Raw genomic sequence first — 17753 nt, 5'->3', positions numbered from 1 at the left:
GCCTCGAACTCATCTCATTTCCGCCCGAAATATATTTAAGCGCACCCCATCCGTTCACTCCCTCTTTGACTGATTCTCTACATCGTCAGAACCGAAAGAAAAACAAGAAAGAAAGCAGTACCTTAAAACCATGGAGAACGAACTCTCACTGAACCCATCAGACAGCGAATTGTTTGACGACATCCCAGAGTCCTCTCCATCACCGATCATCCCTCCTCGCCAGCCAGCCCGGACACGTTCTACCATCCACGTCGTCAGGCGCTCCCAGCCTCCGTCCACCGGCGGTTCCAGCACCATCCGCCCGTCTCCCCCCCACCGCTCCAGGGGACGATCTCGCGCTCGGCGTCCGACCGACACTCCTTCCTCCAGCCGCTCCGGACGAAGCCTCCGCGACCCGGCGTCGCCTCGCCGTCTCGCCGATCGTCCCGCGGCTCCAAACATTTCGGAGTGGACGGTCGTTCGTCTCAAGCGCACCCTCACAGAGCGGAACATAACTTTCCACCGCACCGACAACAAGGCGAAGTTATTCAAACTTCTCACCAACTCCCAGCAGAGCAGCATTCCACACCGCAGAACTCCGCGGCCACTTCCGGGTTCACGGCCTCGCTCCCACCGCAGCGCCGATGACGTCATCACGCACCCAGCCCAACCTCACTCAACAGCCCTCCCAGAGGGCCAGGTCGTACTAAACCCACAGCCTGCATCTCTTGCTCCTAACTCTTCTTCTTCCTTACCCCACGCTTCACAAACAACCCGAGCACATGCATCCCTCCATCCCAGCATCCTTTCCTCTTCTCTTTTTCCTAACTTCCCTGTCCCTCCCGTTTCGGCTATGATACCCAGTCATTACCACTTCAGCACACAGAGCGCGCCCACAACAACGGCTCAAGGCAACACCATCAGCCAAAACCCTTACTTTCCTCCGTCTCCTATACCAGCTCTTCTCTCATTCCTAACTTTCCTGTCCTACCTCCTCCGGCTACCACCACCCCCCACATTCCAATTTCAACCGCTTCAGCCGCACAGAGCGCACCTACTACTACCGGTCCTCGGCGGCACCACCAGCCAAAACCCCTCACTTTCCTCCTGTCTCTTCCTTTCCCCCCCTCCCCCACCCCCCAACCCTACCCCATCCTTCCCCATCACCCATATGCGACTCATGTTTCCTTGTCCTCCAACTAACCCACCTGCTTTTTTCACAGCTCCCCCCCACAACCGGATCCTGGCTTTTCCCCACCTATCCCCCCACTCACAATAACTTCACTCTAGCCACAGCACTTCCTCCAGACGCCAGTCGCTTCCTCTCGCCCCATCTCCCGTGTCAGCCATCTCCGCCAACAGATTCTCACGGGTAACTTACGTCGACCCTCGCCCACCCTTATACATCCGTCCACTTTGCAACCCCCAGGTACCCAGAGAACTACAAACTGTACTCGGTCCAATTGCGCTCAAGCAACCCCCTGTCACACCGCTCCAAAGAACTCACCCCCGTAGAATTCACCCTCTCTTTCTCCCTGTACGCGGACATCATTTGCTCATCTTTCCCCGAACGCAGGCAAGAGCTGGACGACTACTTGCTCTCTGGTCCTCGACCTGGCCTTGCGGTTCGGAGGCAACGGTTTTTTTATACATACCACATTCTGTTTGCTTCCCAAGCCGCTGGCCGCCTTCATCAATTCAACCAAGGAACGTACTGGGGTACGCTGGACACAGAGCTCTATTGCCGCGTCTTTCGGCCCGCGCTTCGCTTAATTGCGACATGTGCGGCGCCCCATCACATCCCACCACAAACTTGCACCCTCACCGCTTCTCTACCCCCTACCACCTTTCAAACTAACCAGAAGCCGGCTGTTTTCCACAACATGCCCCCAACAGCCCCTCCTCCATCCATCACTCCCAAACCAGTCAACATCCAACCGATCGCTCTCGGCCCTCTCCCTAAAGGAGTCGACAAAAGAGGCAGACCAGTATTATACCAGGGCGGGAGGATGGTATGCAACAACTTCAACGACCTCGGTTGCAAAGTCTCAAGCTGCCGCTTCCTCCATACCTGCTCCTTCTGCGGCGGAGCCCATGCCAGATCCACCTGTCCACATAACCCCACCAAACACGGCCTGTGTAAGTATCTGAACACACCCATCAACATCCACGCTCTCTCCGATGCTTTAAAATGTCACCCCGACCGCAAGTTCGTTAATTACCTCATCCAAGGATTCAAAGACGGATTTCACCCAGGTCTAGTAGTCACACCAGATTCCTCCCATACATGCCACAACCTACAATCTGCCACCTCCCAGCCCGACATAGTCGACAAACTCTTGGACCAAGAAATCAAAGACAGATTCATGATCGGTCCATTCCCCAAACCACCATTCAGTCCATTCAGAATCAGTCCAATTGGCATCGCCACCAGGAAATACTCAGGAAAAAAGAGACTCATTATAGACCTCTCATCCCCCCACAGCTCTCCAGTCCCAAGCATCAACAGCCTAATCCCTAGCCCAGACTTTTCAATGCACTATGCAACTATAGATCATGCCATCTCCCTCATCAGTACAGCCGGCCAAGGAGCTTGGTTGGCTAAAGCAGACATCACCAGTGCATTCAAAGTCATTCCCATCCACCCAGACTTCTGGCATCTCTTTGGCGTTCAGTGGAGGGGTGCATACTACTTTGCCGTACGCCTCACCTTTGGGTGCAAAAGCAGCCCAAAAATATTCGATTCCTTATCCGAAGCACTCTGCTGGATCCTGCTGAACAAACACAGATTACCTTACGTCGTTCACCTCCTAGATGACTTCCTTACAGTCACGCCATCCTCTTCTCCCCCGTCACACGGTCTCACCACACTGATCTCCGCCTTCAACGAGCTCGGAGTCCCTCTCTCCCCAGAGAAAACCGAGGGCCCCAGCACATCCCTGGAATTCCTCGGCATTACCCTTAACTCCGTGTCACTCCAAGCATCCCTGCCAACAGAAAAAATACACCGGATTTCCTTAATCATTTCAAACTTCCTCCTGGCGGACAAATGCACCAAACGCCAACTCCTCTCGCTACTCGGCCACCTCAACTATGCAATCCGCATCATCCCACAAGGTCGATCCTTCCTGTCTCACCTGCTTTCCATAGCCTCCTCAGTCCCATCACTCCACGACAACGTCACACTGGACAACTCCTGCAAAATGGAGCTCAAGCTATGGCACCAGTTCCTCTCTTCTTGGAACGGCATCTCCTTCTTCTACGACACAAACATCACTTCATCAGAAGACATCCAACTATCTACAGATGCAGCTCCTTCCATCGGCTTCGGCGGCTATTTCAGTGGCAAGTGGTTTTCAGCCAAATGGCCCCCCTGAATTCTCATCGCTCTCTCCTTCCTCTGCCATCTACGAAATGTACCCGGTCATCATAGCAGCTATTCTTTGGGGCCACAAATGGTCAAAGAAAACCATCACCATCCACTCCGACAACACCGCAGTCGTAGACATCATCAATAAGGGTCGTTCACACTGCCTAGACATCATGCAGTTCGTCAGGAAACTCACCCTAGTCTCGGCACAACACCAATTCATCATCCGAGCAGCTCACATCCCCGGTCATCAGAACACAATTGCTGACGCACTCTCCCGTTTCTCATTTCAGAAATTCAGACAGCTGGCACCAGCCTCCGACACGGTCCCAACTCCAGTCCCACCGTTTTCTGCCACCATCTTCAATTGACTCCCGAGCTTCAAAACCTGGTTTCCATTTCCCAAGACGCCATCCTGAACAGTGTCGCTCCCCGTACACTCGCATCATACATGACCGGATGGAATTGTTTTAAAACATTCCACGCCTCTCATAATCTTCCGTTTCCTTCGCTCGACGTCTTGACCCTGTCGAGCTTTATCTCATTCGCCCATTCCATCCTGAAGATGAAATCCACTACCATCCAGGCCTACATAAGCGGCATCAACTTCTTCACCAGACTAACCTCCGGGGCTCCATGCCAAGCCACTTCCCATTCTCACATAACGATGCTAATCAAAGGTCTCCGCAAGACAGAAGTCCATACTCCACCAAAACGCTCGCCCCTAACCTCAGATCTCCTCATCCGATGCATCAGAACCCTCCGCTCAGGTTATTCATCTCCGTACGTCGACAAGGTCCTGGAATCCATGTTTCTTCTAGCATTCTTCGGCTTTCTGCGCTGCTCTGAATTCACGGCTTCTACCTCTAAATACAACCCATCTTGCCACGCATCCATTTCCGACATCTCCAATCCATCCACCGACACCCTTATTTACAACCTTAAATGCAGCAAGACCAACCAGTCCGGTCCACCGCAACCCATCTATCTCTTCCGCCTAGACTCTTACATCAGCCCTTTCGAACCGCTACAAGAATACATCAACTCTAGGCTAGCCAGCAGAGCCTCCCCCCAGGACCCTCTGTTCGTCACGGAAATAGGAAAAATAGCCACACGCCACTGGTTCCACCGTCACCTCCGCCAAATCCTGTTTCAATCAGGAATATCCCCAGATCTGTACTCAGGGCACTCCTTCCGCATCGGAGCCGCCTCCTCCGCCTCCAAGCAGGGGGTCCCCGACCACGTAATCAAAATCCTTGGCCGATGGTCTTCCCCCGCTTACCACACATACATCCGCAACGACGTAAACGACATCAGAAACGCTCACGCACACCTGTCTCACTGAAGTTTCCTTGGGGGCTAACGAAGAGATCGGAGGCGGCTCCCCCACTCAGCGTCTCCACACCCACTCCGTTCCTCCTGTTCCTCTCGCCAAACCTCCCCTTCCGTCCTCTCATCCCACCAGCTTCTTTCCCTTCCTGTCAACCCTCACCCGTCCTTCCTAAACCCCCTCATCCCTCGACCCTCGACCCCTTCCCCCATCCCTCGACCCCTACCCCATCATCCCTTCATCCTTCCATCCCTCGACCCTTTCCTTCCCAGCATCTAACATGTGTCATTATGCTTAATAAATCCCTGTTTTCATTCCATACAGCTTTTGGCGTGGTCTTTGTTAGTGAAATGAAGTTTTATAACTAGGTTCGGGAACAAAGACCACGCCTCGAACTCATCTCATTTCCGCCCGAAATATATTTAAGCGCACCCCATCCGTTCACTCCCTCTTTGACTGATTCTCTACATCCCTCCCTCCCATTCCCCTTCTTTCCTCGTGTTTTCTCTCTCTCATCCACATACAGGAACCAGGGGCTAACGAAGAGATCGGAGGCGGCTCCCCCACTCAGCGTCTCCACACCCACTCCGTTCCTCCTGTTCCTCTCGCCAAACCTCCCCTTCCGTCCTCTCATCCCACCAGCTTCTTTCCCTTCCTGTCAACCCTCACCCGTCCTTCCTAAACCCCCCTCATCCCTCGACCCTCGACCCCTTCCCCCATCCCTCGACCCCTACCCCATCATCCCTTCATCCTTCCATCCCTCGACCCTTTCCTTCCCAGCATCTAACATGTGTCATTATGCTTAATAAATCCCTGTTTTCATTCCATACAGCTTTTGGCGTGGTCTTTGTTAGTGAAACAATCGCGGTGCGCTGTGAAGCAGTCAGGCCGATTCAGACTTGTCTTGTTCATCCATGTTCAATGACGATCAGCAGAATTGCTTTTTGACTTCAATTTTAGAGGCAATTCTGCCGTTCTGAATGTTTTTTATTGTCCCAAGTGCTTCGTGTCCCCAGATCAAAGGAGATGCGTATGTCCATGTGAATTACTCTATATATTCAGGGCGAAAAAACATCCCAGTTTGCTCTCTATTCTGTTCTTAGCTTTAAAGCTTCCGAGTGTGGCGAGATCTCTCCTGCTCTGTTGTCAGTTTTATTCCACTCAGCACACCCTGAGCTCAAATAGTGCCTGTAAAACAGAGTAAGTCTTAAGAAGTTCGACTAAGTTGCTGTCATAGTGTAAAAATGAGTGGCTCGTTTACAGTTCATGTACAGTGGATTAAAAGGGGAGAGTGGAGCATGGCCTGCGGGGTTTTCACTCACAGCAATAATCTTATGAGTCTAATGAACCGCTTTCCACAAGAGCTAACAAAGAAAGTCCCTGTGGGCAAATGACTTGAAACATGTTATCCTAGATGGGTTTTTTTTTTCTTTTTGTTGCTGTATCAAAGTGTTGGGAGGACTTGGGGGATGTAAACATTGTTAAAATCATCTTTGGATCAAATGCTTTGAATATTTTTGCTTCTGGCTGCTACTAACATGACAACGATGAAAAAAGAAAAAAAACACTCTGAGTTGTAGCATCAGATATTTAACATGTAAAGGAAAGGTCCTCACACACTGACTGGACCTCTGAAACCACGCTACTTAGATATTTCTTTGAGTTACAGATAATAGTGAGACAGTGTGAGTGCAGCAGCTAGTGTGGCGTGTGGAGGGACTGTGGCTTGTCAGATTTGTACAGAGCGATTCACAGACACTGAGCAGCTGTGGAAGTAACGTCCGGTATTCATGGTCGTTTCATGCCTTCGGCCAGGAAAAACCATGATGTTGGTCTTTGTGCCTTACAACATGGTCAGCTTCCTTCACAAGCAAATTTCTTTGTTCTTCGTTCTTAGGTGCATTGAAACTGGCATAGGTTTGGTTTTTTCAATCTTGTTATCGTAGGCAACTGACTAGGCTCCAGTTACCTACTATACAGCACCTAGATTTGCCAATATTGATTCGCAGGTGGATCAACAGTCGTAGCAAAACCCAGACAAGCACAATTATTTAATCAATGTTGATGTTAACGCATATTTTTCTTTGTCATGTGTTTATTTCTTGAATAAACACAGTACTATTTTGTGTTTATGTAGTACTTTGTGTATATGACGATACTGTAGGCTATATTTTTCTCACAGGTATTTTGTTTTACTCCTGATCAGTTAGTATTGTCTACGTCAAATGGACTCATTAAATAAAAATTTAATTCAATTAATATTTAACCTGATGACTTGCATGTACCCTACACAAAGGTCGTCATCTTTCACCGCATTTCTTACAGGTAAAGTGAGATCAACACAATCCACAAACATGTTTGAGGGTCTGCAGTGGAGCAATTAGAAGACTTGGTTTGCTCCCGACTCTGGAAAGTGGAGTCTGTTTGTCAGGAAGTGAAGTTTTAAACCCCGCGGAGGACCAGACTGGAGCCTCATGGCAGCGCCGCATAAGGGAGCTTTATTTTTAGCAGTCGAACAACAGGAAGGAGAAAAGGAGGCCAATTCTACCTGGCAAGATATGTAGGAATGATGACACCGGCTCAGTGGAGTGTAAACTGAGCGCCGAGAGGTTGGTACAGTTTGATAAGGTGAGCACTGTCGGGAGAGAAAGTGGGTGAAAAGTGAGTTAAGGAGAGAAAAAAGTCAGTGGAGCAGTGACAGACGGCGTACGACTCGGGTCAGAAAGCTCCCCTGATGATCCGCCGCAGGAACGAACCGTAGCATTCCCAAAAGAAGACAGTAGGTGTTCAGGTACAGAGAAAATATAACCCGCAGTCAAAGCAGTGTTCCGGAGAAGCTTTTAAATATCTTTAAATATCAAACACGGTTGTATAGGCTAGTCTAGAATATATAGTTTTATTTGCATGACATGAATTATTTAATGATTTATTCATATCGTCTTGTTATAAAATCCTGTGTTGTATAGCGATAAACATGTTAAATGGAAAAAAAGATGTTTAGCATCCAAGACGATATCAGCACATTTCAAGTTTGCTAACACGCTTGAATGTAGAATCAGAATATGACCTTTCCCTGTCTGTTGACATTCTCATGCACATAGAACAGAACGCTTTGCATATCACAGTAACATCAGACTCATAACACAATTGTTCCCATGTTTGATCATTCAACCTTTTCCAGAACCCAGACGGTCTGACCTTCAGTGCATTATAGCGCAAAACGGTTCTGTATGACCACATTTTGCATCCCACCACCTATAGATGGCGAATGGTAAGCGGACTTTAACAGTCTGCCGACCACTCCAAGCGCTTCACAACACTTGTCACATTCACCCATTCACACACACACACGCAATGTTGCGGTTCAGTATCTTGCTCGCAGATGCTTCGACAAGCAGCCAGGGCGGCCGGGGGAATCGAACCAGCTACCTTCCGATTACTGAACGACCCGCTGAGCTTCAACATATTGGTAACTAGCAATGTAATGGAGCTGATCGATAACAGAAGCGGCCATTTGTGGATTTGCTGGCACGTCACAGCTGTAATTATTTCTCATTTTTTTTATTCTCATTCGTTCATATTTTAATATTTCGGCCTCTATGTCTGACCGATTTAGACACCAGTTATCAATTGGGAATGAGATAGGCCTATTTTCAGAAATATCAACATGAACACAGTCACAAGCCACTGTGTTTGTGACAGTCTCCTCTGTATTCCTGCATTCGGCGGATGTTTACCTCTTGCCTCCCTTTCTTACAACGCCTTTGTGCACACTCAAGTGTTCTGTGCTGACAGCTCTCAGTATAGGCACATGACCCGTATGCTGAAATCTCAAAACTTGGCTCAGTGTGTCATCGGTAGTACTGCACGCTGGAGATACTGCTCGTCTCAGTGAGCGCTGCTTTTCAGCGATTTGTTCAGGTAGCAGAAACCGGCGGATTCGGCACTCGTCTCATGACAGGCTGCGGATAGAGCGCCTGCGGGGCTTGGCGAGTCTGGCTTTTGTAGCTTTGTTGTTAGTTTTTGTTGTTTTGAGCATCGGCGCGTTAGTGTGTGTGAAAAGACTCGAACCGCCGGCTTCTGCGTCAGTATTCACCTGCGCGGGAAAAACGCGACACATGCTCTCAGTAAACTGTTTACGCAGCTCTTTATTTTGTCATCCGAGATATCACAACGGCGTGCTTACAACAGAGGGAGATCCTGCATTGCATCCTGGCTTTGAATTGTTTGAGGTCTGTCGGAGGGAGAACGGGCAGTTTGACACGCAGCATCGCACAACGAGTAGTTAAGACAGACGGCTCCACTATCCCCGCCCTCAATCCTAAATGATCACAGAAGACAAGCGTCGTCTCAGCCTGGATTCCAGCTCGTTGTGATCCCCCCGCCGAACCACCTGTATTCTGCACAAACCTGTGCCAGACCCACCTCCGCCCGCCCACTTCCTTGAAGCACTGCCAGCACTTTAAATGCAAATAGCACATCAGGCCCGACTATACAGCAGCCTGTTTAGGTGGCACTTTTGTAGATAGAGATTAGTGAATCATTTAAAGGCAAATCCAATCTGCAAGTCGCAGGGGTGGCGTGCATGTGTGCATTAACTTGCCTTACAAGGCGGTGCTGCAGGGAGGGAAAACCTTCTCTTCTTTTCATTACAGAGGGCCAGATTGGGAAATGGATCAGGCTCCGCATTCATTAGCACGCACACAGAGGCGTGTTTACGGCACGCAGACCGCCGATTGCTCACCTGTCAGGGTTTTCTCACAGGGAGGTATTTATCACAAGGGGAAATGAATGCCCACCCCCCACCCCCATAAACACCTTTGATTTTAGGCTTTCTTCCGAGTATGACAACCATTAGCAGTTAAATGGCATTGGGTGCAATTAAAAGAAATGATGGGGAGGTAATCAGTGGGTGCCCAGAGCTATCACCTGCACCGATGTGTCTGAAATATGCATAAGGAGATGGAGGCGGTGACTCCGGATGAGGTTGAGCCTCTAATTAAGAGAGAATGCCCTCAGTAACCCAGATGTCAGGAAATACAGCGTGATGGCAAAACCTGAGGGATGAAAAGTCAAGGCAAGAAATTCAACAAATCCAGATTCCGTAGGTACGCGTGGTCTAAGACTGCTACAGAAGTCCCATGTGCAAACTTTGCAGTTAACTTCTCAATTATGGTATAAAATGGTCTTTGATTGTGCTCTTTTCAGTATATGTAAGAGCTTCTCGTGCCTTATGGAGAGCACTCTGATAATAGCCTCATGACTCAGAGTGCACATTGTGCTAATTAACAAACAAAAATGCACAGTCCTTCCCCCAATTGTGTATTTTTCTGGTATCCAAACCTTATCAATAAATAATGCTGGCAGCACCCGAGACTGTGACTGAAATGTAAATGAGAGTCGGTTCCTCCCGTGTTCCTCTGTTGGTTTGTGGTCTTCCAGGCAGTTATTTCTGAGGCAAATATGGGTCACGACTCTGCAAGGTGTTATTTGTACACACCGGCCCCTTTACACAGCGTCTGAGCCGCGATGAATTTAACCAGGCCTTTTTTTTTTTTAAACTTACCTTTTCACTTCCTCCTCGGATGCCGGTTATTTCAAGAATACAAGCTGTTGTGTCTGCAGCCACTGTGATGTGGAATGAGACGTCTCTGTGTCTGAACACTCTCGGTCTCTGCATATTGAAGGGAAAGTGGTTGACACGCACAGCACTGTGCGTCACACAGTCGGGCTTTAATTAGTTTCTACGTTCCATGTTACAATCCTTAGTGTCTATATTTGGATAGTGAAAGGCTTACTTCTCATATTTGTTCCGGAGTTTAACTTCGCCATTAGTGTTTGGCTCTGGTGACTGACCACATTTTGCTATGCGGGTAAATGATATGCGAAAAATGACTTCCCAGGCCCACAGTAGGCGTGCGTGTCGTTGATGGCTTTTCCACTTGACCCCCTTTCTATTACAGAATTTGACAGAGCTAGTATTTAATATTCTGCTACTATTCTGGGCTTTTCAAAAATCCAATTAGGCTCCCGAATTTACTGGATTATGACACGACCATTTGGGATTTAAAAAGCCTTGGTTCAGTCTTTGTAGAGGACTTATCATTGATATTTTAGGGGGAAGAAAATTTTTAATTGGTGCCCTATTTGTGCGTGCAAACATACAAACGTGAAATAAGCATTCAGTTTGCCCTCCGTTGTGATTACAAGTGCAGATCACACCGTCTGCCTTTCACAGCTGAGGACATTATGCTGCTTATGCATACTGGAACCCCAGGTACACTGCTGTAATGATATAGGTGTCAGTGACAGAAAACATTAATATCAACAGTTCGACTCCAACAGGATATAAGAGGTGATTTTTTTTTTCAATTTTACAGCTAATAGCGCCTTGCGTCCTGCGTGGACCACTGTCAATCACATCTTTGATCCTGAGACTTTTCCCCCTAAGGCTGTCAACGCCTCGCCTTGCCCTGCTGTGCTGTGATTGGCTGGTACTTGTTGGATCTGCACAGAGCCCTAGACTGGAGGAGAGTCGCAACACTGGAGGCTCAAAATGCTTGGTCATCAGGTGACTGACAAAATACAAAATAAAGACGTTTATTGAAATAGATGGGCTGATGCAAGGGGGAAATAAGTATTAGATGCGTAAAAGAATAACTACATTCTTAACAGAAAAAGTTAATAGATGCAATGAAGATTTAAATGGGGAGGAGCATAAATATATAAAATACAAGTCAAAAACAAAAGTAAATAGAGAAGAAAATTTAAATATGTATAATCATTTAGTTTGCATTTTAGAGATTACTTAATGCCTACATTTATTTTTAATGTTGCTATTCTAACTTATTTATTTCCTTATTTCTATTTGATTTGGGCAGTTTCAGTCCACCATACTAGATGTGAGCATCGCAGCGTGCCCTCAGAGTGATCTCACGGTAACTCATTGAGAAAAATCCATTATGTAGGGCGCTTAATTATGCTGTTTGTCTCACACCTGCTCGTGGTTACACAGACACACTGATGTAATGCCACTGTAAACGTATGCCATTTCGCTTCAGGTAATGCCTTCAGACATTTTTGTGGAGGCACTGGCAGGAAAGTGTGACCCACATGTTGTTAACAACGCTGGGCTTACACTGCGCATCCAATTCACACCTTCAGATGTTTTTTTATTTGGAAGCAGCATCGTTCTTGCATCGCCATGGCAAATAGGAAATTAGGAGTCACGCTGCAGACGACCGGCTGTATTTGTTTTCCATTGCCTTGTGAATTTCATCTGCCGCGCTTGGATGACGCTCCCCCTCGCCCGCCCGCCCACCTTCAAATGGTGCAGGAGACCACACCGTTTGTCTGCGCTCCTCCATTCTCCATGTGCACGGCAGGTCTCGCCATTTGTTTTTTCTTTTTGGTTTGTTTATCCTTTCAGTCACATTTTGATTATTTGTTTGCCGAATCACACAAATAGCTACTCTCAGTTCAACGAGCACCCCTCCTGCTCCTCCCTCCCTCCCCAGGTTTGGCCAGGGAAAAAAGTGTGCTCCTTCAAGCACAACTCTCATGTCCGTGCAATGTACTGATATTTTTTCTCCCCCCCCCCCTGCTTGTTTGGCATGCCAGGGGAAAACACACATTGTGTATTCACCAATCACAAACAGCAAGTGACAGAGGATATTCCGCCACAGTGGCCAGATATGTAAAATCTCCGGGAATGAGTTTCAGCCTGAGCGGTGCCAGAGTGATCTGCAAGTATAATGGTTCTGGCCTGCACGGGTTTATCCAAAGTAAGGCGAGTATTTAATGAATTTAAAAGACCTATTTAGTATGACACCATTGTGGAGGGAAGCATCCATCATTTTGTTTGACTATTCCCTCACGGCCTTGACTGCTTGACTGTGACGCTGCCGCTGTAGTGGTACCTAGAAGTGGATGTAATTAGAGTTGTATTGGAGGTTCACGCTGATAACCCAGCCGGATCGACAGGTCCTCTTCAGGAGGCGCTCCTTGCCTGGCCAGGGCTCTGATATTCAGCCCAGCCCGAGGTGAATTCCCGCTGTATGCTTTATGGCATGTGTGGAAATGATTCTTGTTTGTTGTGGACAAGCGAGCGATTTATCACCGCGCCATATTTACCTTCCGCCTCTTCTCCATGTACTTCATTTCTGTCTGCTGGAGCTCATTAAACAGGGCTAAGGGACTGGGTGAAGTGAGCAGCGTGTCCTGAGGAGGAAGCTTGTCTTCCAAAAGCATTACCATAACCTAGCGCATCTATCCTCCAGGCATGCTGGCCTGCCTGCCTGCCCGCCTCTCCCCACCCTGTTTGCAGTGGCCCTGAGCTATGTGTGTATATTTGCTATTATTAGGAGGAGAACTGCTGGAAGGTATAGAAAAAATGCCAGGGAGGGCAGCTATTTATAACGGCTGGTGCTTGGCCTTGATCCTTGTTTTCCCTCCCTCTCCTCCTTTCATATCAGAGCGCGCAACGTGTCCCTCTCGCACCGGTGCGAATCGTACCATGTGCTGGCCGGGCATCAGCACGTTGCCCTCCAGTTCAACTCCATGCCTGTCCACCTCTATGCCGACGCGGCGATAAATCACAGGGTGTCATGGTCCAACACCTCCTTTATCTCCCACACGGCAACAGACGAACAGACCACAGAAGAAAGTCGGCGACTGAGAGGAAGCAGGAAAAACACAACAGGGAGACGCGCAGCAAGGGTATCAGAGATTTTTAGAGTCGCTATTTTTAGAAGACTTATGTGACGTCTTTTAATTTGACTCAGCCAGCGGCAAATTAATGAACTGCGTAGCCGGGCTGTTTAATAGTTTCTTTGCCGGAGCTATGCAAAAAAAAATCCATACAGTCGGTGATATACACGAGTCCTCGCTGACATTGCAGTGCTAATGCGGGCAGAGAGGACTCCCTCTCTCAAGCACCACCAGCTGAGAGCAGCTCTCCCCCCCCCCTTCTCCCTTTCTCTCCCACATGTGTGCTCTACTCAAACATTTGTCTTCCCACTTTTTGTTTGACAATCATTTCCTCCTCTCCCTCCTAAAAATACAAAACACTTCTCTCTTTCCATTACGTTTTTTTTTTCTTCTTCTTTTTTTCTCTGACCCATAACTGTTCCTTTCCATCCTGCATAGAGAGAAAGAAAACAGAGTCGCCAGGAAAAAAAGAGACAGGAAGAAATCTCTCCCCTTTCCCCCATTTTCGGCGACTCGTCTCCGAGCGACGTGTTATCAACCACTTAAATCACCAAAAAAATCATCGGATAAGATAATCTCTTGATTGCCTTGATCATAGTGTTTTTCCCGGGCACTTTTTGTAGAGAGACAAAAAGACATGTGAGTGATATGACTCTGTGATTAGACCACCCTAAAAATATCATTTAAGACAAAGAGAGCTGCAGAACAGTGGAGCCGCTCCTCTATTCTACCCATTCATCTGTATAAAGAAAAACAAACAAACCACGATTTAACTGCTCTCTATCCAGAGTTATTTTTGGTTCTGGATGTGACAGGTATAATTATGGCAACCATATGGCGCTTTTCTTATCTGTATTTTGACGGCGGCGCAGAGGTCATTCCACCACCCGCGTCCAACGCTGAAGTCAACAGTGTTGTCAAGGCTACCGCACGCAGGACGTGAGCCCCGCCGCCGAACACATCGCTTTCTCGTTCCATTTTTAAAGCCGTGACCGCAGCCAGTGCTTCATGCATATCCCGATGTATTCCCTATCTTCCCAGTTTTAACTTGTGAACCCTCACATCAGCTTAAAAGAAGCTGCAACGCTTCCTCTCAGTTCCGTGGCGGTCGGAAAAATCACAGTGGATATTCTGTGGCACTAACCGGAGATTTTATTAAGGCTGAAGGCCTGCAGAGTCAACCCCGGCTATTACACTCACCATAGCAGTGAATGTGCTCACCCACCGAGAAAGAGCAGAGAAAGGGAGAATTGGAGTTATGAAAGACTGTGGATGGAAAACGAGAGAGGAGGTGACAGAATGAGAAGACGGAGAGGCTGCACAGCTGGCCTCGGCCCAACAAATTCATTTTGTGGGGCCACAAATCAGTCAGTGTTATGTGAGTCAGAATCCACAACTTGTTTGCCGTGGAACAGCAGCAAGTGCTCGCAGTGTTGGAGCACGATCAAAGTGGATTGCGGTGCAAGTGAACACACCCACTGGAGCGGGCATGGAAATCGCTTCGCTTTTAATTCACTTAAGTTCCGTGTTTAGCTTATTTAATGAACACTTGTGTTAGAAGCATTAAATACAGTCCTGTTATCCACCTACAGCGCAGCTGCTGACCCTACGTGGTGCAGACCAGTTCAGTCATGCATAAATGGCAACTATGCCCCAGGGGCATGTTGTGCACAAAAAATACCTTGTTTAACCTTATCTTGTGAGCCTACATTCAGTTAAACTGACTTTCACGATTTTATGGAAGAGAGCAGCATTAGGCCTGACACCTCCTATACCAGTGTAATATATTACAAGTGAATATGATTAATCTTATATACTGCATAAAACACACTGGCACAGCTATGAAGTCAAAACATACACACCCTGGAATGCATGGTGAATTCGCAGCAGGATTCTGCTATGGTACATCACCCCGTATCCTTAATAGAAACACCTACAGAATGGATTTCTTTTTTAATCAGCAGCAGCCGTAAAGCGCCATACAGTAATGAGCTAGGTGATATTTAGTGGGTGGCCCCTCCTGACTAAAGCAAAGTGACAGCTGCATGCTAGGTTGTAATTTGTTTCTTATAAAGCCCCAGTTCAGTGTCCAAGCTCATTACATGTGAGAATGTGTCAGAGGCTGTATTTCGCTGGTAAGTAAACAGCAGTTTCAAGTGCACAAAACCTCCAATCTCGAGGGGCTGATGCAAGACATAATCATATCTCTGGCTAAGCTGCTCTGTACCCAACTGCAGTTTTGTGCATCTGACACAAGACGAGTGCAATTTTTCAATGCAGTGCCGTGTACTGTGAAAACAAAATGCACTGGATTGCGAGTTGTTTGTTCACAAAGAATTTCAAAGATGCATAAAAAATGATCAGTGCGGATGATGTATACCACTTAGGAATATGCTCTCTGCCACTGGGAAATGTAGAGAGATCAGTCTGTAAACCTGCTCCAGTCTTTTCATGAGGCTTGAAATCAGAGACATGGAAACACTCAAATGTAAAATCTATGTCTGCTCCACAGACACACTCAAATGTACAAGTTATACTGAACATGGCTAATGGGAATAAATACAATTTAAACCTCAGATGGATGAATGGAACAGTCAGAATCCTGCTTATCTCCTAAGAAGCAGTGTCAGATTTGCCATCTTAAACAGTAAAGGGAAGTAATTCAAGAGATACTTTGACTACTTTGGCTAATGTTGATTATGTGTGTAAGGTTTGGAGAGCCTCAACTGAATGTGCAGTATACCGTCAGCCAGAGCCCATGTTTTTGATCAGTTCTCCTTTCTGAATTGAACATTAGCCTTTACCCCTCACCTGCCAATCAGTCAATTATACACAGACAGGTGGCTAATGCTACCTAATTAGCTATTAGAATACATTTCCTCACATTACAAGAACGGAAGGAAGGACGTGTTATCAGGGAAAGATAAGGCACACGTGAAACTTTCAGGATTACCCTACTGAAAAATCTATTAAAGTTTCAAATACCCACCGCCTGAGGACTTGAAAGGTGACTTTGGGAGGGTTTTTTTTTAGCGTGCACTTTCTTGGAGGACGTGAGCTGTGATCGACTTCAATTGTGCAGTGGTTACTTTGGAAACAAAGCTAACAAAGAAAAAGTCATCCAAAGGTATCAAAATGCCCGTTGAAACATCGCAGACCACTCCTACAGCTTAGCACATTGGCATTTGAATATTGCACGTGTCCGGTACGCTCCTTACACACAGCTCGCTGCACAAGATGGCGGAAAACGTTAGCCTGTTTGTCATCATCATCTACACTCTTCAGCTAACAATCGATTTCCCCACCTGTTCCACTGATCTCTCTGTTAGAGGGGAGTGAGACAATTCTTCAGAAAAGCACGTTCATGTGAAATCCGAGCGATTCCGTTCTATTCTCTGTTTTTGTTGCTGTTGCATTTGAATAAATGGAAATAGCATACTATTCTGTACAAAGAGGTTGAAGCAATCTCTATTTAGAGTTCGCTGCGAGGCATCCCAGAGGACTCTGGGACTTGTAGCTGCAGTTGATTGTGTTTCTTGTGTCCGTGTCTCTGGAGCGTTCGCATCAACTCGAGCGTGATAGTTTCCATAGTCCGCGCCTCTTCGCCTGATTCAAACATGATTGACGTATGAGGCAGACCGTACCTCCATTATCATATTCATTACCTGTGTTATTGGAATCCACACATGCAGGGCTGAGCGTTCTACCTCATATGCAGGTAGACCCTTCCCAGGAGACGAAAGGTTACTCGTGCCCCTTTTCTCCTGCTAATGTTAGTCTTGTATGGAAACTACTCTCATCATGACTCGTCCTATCCGAGCTGCGACCGGTCGAGCACATGGCGAGATCCCATCAGGACAAATTAGGAAGACCATGAATAAACTCTTCTGTGAGAAAGGAGGCAGAGAATCGAGATGGACACCTTCGACTGAAGCGATTTGATTCACTCCAAATGATCGGCCTGGATAAAACCCGAATGTTTGGTGCTCACAGTTGTGCTTTCATCACTAAGAAGAAGGGGGAGTGATCTATAGAGATATCTTTTTTTTTTCGAACTTTGCTGATAAATGAAACCTGTACCTAGGCTGAAAGGTGAGGACAGAGATGGAGACTTGTGTTCACAGCCAGAAAGGTGATGAATGGAAACGGTGATAACCAGAAATGAACTTTTTATCCGTACAGAGGCTGCTCCGTTTTTGATAATCTATTGCCGTAACGGCCCATCCATCAGCCAAAACAAATTTGATGTGAGTCGGCAGGCAATGCTAATCATTCAAAGTGTTTACTGACAGTCGCATGAAAATGACGACTGGAGAGGGAAGTCATCCTTTCCATTTCCCATTTACACTTTCTGTCATTTTTCTA

The 17753-nt window shown here is 47.3% G+C and overlaps 1 pseudogene; it reads left to right on the top strand.

The window, feature by feature from the left end:
• Positions 1–130: 130 nt before the first annotated feature.
• Positions 131–3781, top strand: LOC115596551 (uncharacterized; annotated as a pseudogene).
• Positions 3782–17753: the final 13972 nt, after the last annotated feature.

The sequence above is a fragment of the Sparus aurata genome, chromosome 2 (genome assembly GCF_900880675.1).
Source record: "Sparus aurata chromosome 2, fSpaAur1.1, whole genome shotgun sequence".
In the NCBI taxonomy this organism is placed as follows: domain Eukaryota; kingdom Metazoa; phylum Chordata; class Actinopteri; order Spariformes; family Sparidae; genus Sparus; species Sparus aurata.
Note: the sequence above shows the minus strand (reverse complement) of the source record. Positions and strands in the feature narration are given on the sequence as shown.